The sequence below is a fragment of the Tuber melanosporum genome (assembly GCF_000151645.1).
Source record: "Tuber melanosporum whole genome shotgun sequence assembly, scaffold_3, strain Mel28".
Lineage (NCBI taxonomy): Eukaryota > Fungi > Ascomycota > Pezizomycetes > Pezizales > Tuberaceae > Tuber > Tuber melanosporum.
The window spans coordinates 259,578-263,066 of record NW_003298974.1 but is presented as its reverse complement, the minus strand read 5'-3'; positions in this window follow the sequence as shown (position 1 = coordinate 263,066).

Below are 3,489 nucleotides of genomic sequence, written 5' to 3'. Positions count from 1 at the left end.
GCCAGTGTGGAAAGCGTACTAATCCCGATTACATTCCTAACAAAAAAAACCTTTAACCTCTGTTTCTTTCCTCACAACTTTCTTGAAACCTGATATTTTTTCTCCGTTGATTTTTTAATAATCGCCCTAGGATTTGAGATTTAAATTCCACTTCGAAAATCCACCCCCCAGCTCTTGTTGCCATCTATTAAGCATTCAAAGACAAGACAATTTCTAGGCGGGTATATAACAACCTAGGTGGGGAAAGACGATTCGGGTATCCTCCCTAAACGCTTTATAGAGGCTGTCGAGGCCTAGCGAACCTTACCCCAGACCTGCTAAACTCTCCTATTGAATACAGAATGCTGGTAATTTACCCTGCACAGGAGTCCGGGCTGCTTCTAGAGGTCCCGTCCTTTTCATTCTCTTTGGCGTTATCCCTGCCTTCTCCATAGGGCACCCGGACAATTGGGAATGCTGTTCGGGAGTCTGAGCGTGTATGGGGTGAAGTTGGAATCGAGTTTCCTATCGTCCGTTGCCTTGGGATCCCGGAGGAGGCTTGGTAAGAGATTGCTTGACAGGGGTTTTGTCCCCTTCTTCCTTTCCGCCCCTCCCTGTCTGTGAGGTTGAGGATATTGCCATTCTAGTCTGCTCTAGTCTATTTCTTTTCATTTCTTCAAATTCGCATTCTATTTCTCTTCCAATTGTTATCTCTTCTACCTGCCGGAGGTATCTGTGTTTATTCTTTCCTGATTTGCATAGGAGAGAAGCTTACTTTGTGTAGGATCACAAGATATTTCTGAATGGCAAGAGCATTCAATTTTCCTTCCAATCCATCTGTTTCTTCCAACTACCAGAAGTATTTGTGTTTCTTTTCTTCTGGTTTGTGTAGAAGAGAATCTTGCTCTGCATAGGGTCACGCATATTTCTGGACGGCAAGAGCATTCTATCTCGTTTCTGGTCGGTCTGGCATTTCCACTCACCTTGAGTATTTATGTTCGTTTCCTCTGCTTTGTATAGAATCCCGTGGTACTTCTGGGCGGTAGGGATATTTTATTGGTAAGGGAATTCTATTTCTCTTCTGGTCTGTCCATCTCTTATATCGTACCTCCCATGGGTATACTCGTTCTCTTCACTTTTTACATAGCATGAGCCGGAGAAGTTAATTTTCTGTCAACCATGATAGGAGATGAGAAAAGAAGGTATTGAGAAGAATAGAGAAACGAGGAGGAAGAGGGGGATGGAGGGAAAGGCAAAAGACAAAGGTAAGATATTGTCCACATTCTAGCGTGATAAATGTGATAAGTCTGAGTGAGAAAACTTTAGGAAAAACCAGCTTTAAGGCCGGAGACGCGAGAGTGAAGGGATTAGATCATATATCTCAACTGTCAAGCAAGGAACGATATAATATTAAGCGAAATCTTGCTAAGCGCTTGGAGAAGACTGATGACCCTACCGTAATACGCTATCAATGTATGACTTTCGACTTGCATAAGTCCATACGTTCTTCCACAAAAGGCCAGCCGAAAGAAACTTTCAACTCTTCCTTTGAATTGCAAAATGAGAAGGAACTACAGCTCCTAAAAGGAGGTGTGGTTATTATCATGGATAAGTACGATTCAACCACTCTCTACTCTATATCCTACTATACTGAAAACTGACTTTATTTATTTCAATTAGGTATGGTATACCATGTGTTATTAAGACAATTGGCCAGAAAACAAAAGGGCTGGCGCAATATATTGAGTACGCTATGAGAGAGTATAGTGCAACTCGTACTCTGTTTTCTGATAAGGTTCGACATGGCAAGCAGGGAGTCAGGGAACAGCCTCCTCCAATATTATCAGAAATATCTCCAATGGAGCCTTCTCCAATATCATAAGAACCATCGAGTCCTCTATCCGCAGTTCCCGGTTCAACAATTTTGGACTGTATTGTCCTACGAGTAGGAGAAGAATATAATCACACCGGAAAACAACACCCCCTATCATTAATAGACGCAGCAAGTCCTTTATCCTCCGCTCCTGATCCACCCATCTTAGACTGTATTATCGTACGACCAGGGAAAGAATATGGTCACATCAGAGAACGATCACCTTCGATGTCACCAGAGCCATTCCCGGTACTGTCACACCTATCAAGTCCTTTGCCCTCTGCTACTGATTTACCTATCACGGACGGCACTATCCAACAGTTTGGGGGAAACCGATATGTTAATGTTGAGAATTACGATGGGCAGTGCGATGGAGACAGTGCTGAGGATATCGTCGGTGGAGGCCAGGTTGATTGTGCTTCCAGAAGCCATCCGGGAGGTGGTGGTGAAGGTGGCGGCAGTGTCCATGTTCACCGAGCGTTTGCTAGCAGAATGCGATCTGAAGGGGACATTGAGTTAGGTCCTAGCCCGGCCGTCGCCTACACTACAAAAAAGGCCATGAAAGCGCTTAGAGTTTTCTCAGCTAAAATTGCACCTTTAGCACAACTTGTGGAGATATTGTTTAAAACTTTCCTCCCTAAAGACTATGAGAAATATGAGAGAGTCTTTCGCTATTCTTTTCCAGAGCCAATGGACCCCATTGACCGTGCCTTTGGTGTCTAGACCTCACGCTCTTTAATTATGAATGCTGGTACCAACAGTTATAATGATCTGGAAGATGTGTTACGGGCCACCCAGGTAGAATCTTTGCGAAGCTTGATATCGGCGGTGTCGTTAGGAGGGAGGAAGGAGAGTAAACAAAAAGCAGAATTGGAAGTTTGCAAGCGAAGAGAGGTGGACAAGAGAGTGAGAGGAGTGATAGCAGGGTATAGGAAAGAAGAAAGATTGCTCGTTTAGATGATATTTGGTCGGGAGGGGGCTCGGAGTGTCTATAAGTATCCCGATCAGTGTCCTGTTTGGAGCAGGGATTGCCGGTCAATATGGCCATACATTCCGTCTACCCTCAAGTTTCGGTTGCTCCGCACAGCTCAAGACGTAATATGACTGGTTACCGACGACCGCCACCAGCTTTACCCGATATACATTGCCCCCCCGCCCGGCTCCGTAACTGGAGGATTTGTTACAACTGAATGGCACTAGTGCCTACCCGGTTGATATATTGGGAGAGTTGAACGGAATTATAAGAGTTGAAACTGGATGAGTAGATAAAGAATTGAGGTTGAAGTGTTGATTGTGTTGAATGAAGGTAACTCTTAATTTAGAGAAGAGAAACGGGGGAGACACAGGGGGGGATGCCTAGAGGTGCACCCATAGGTGTGATTGCGAGGCAAGCAATCACTAAATATCACTCGAGATTAGCAGTTTTGTAAAGCGAAAGGCGATTTCCAACAGGTAGAGTTATAAGAGAGTGAGATTGGGTTGATAGGGATGCAAGCTTTGGGAGAAACTAATATACGTTTTTATTATCATACTTAGGTCGGTGAACATCCCGTAATGTACATTTGGACAAGCTGGCATTCTCACAACTTCCGCTTTACTGCCATTACATTCTCCATGGCCTAGGCTCCCCTAGACAC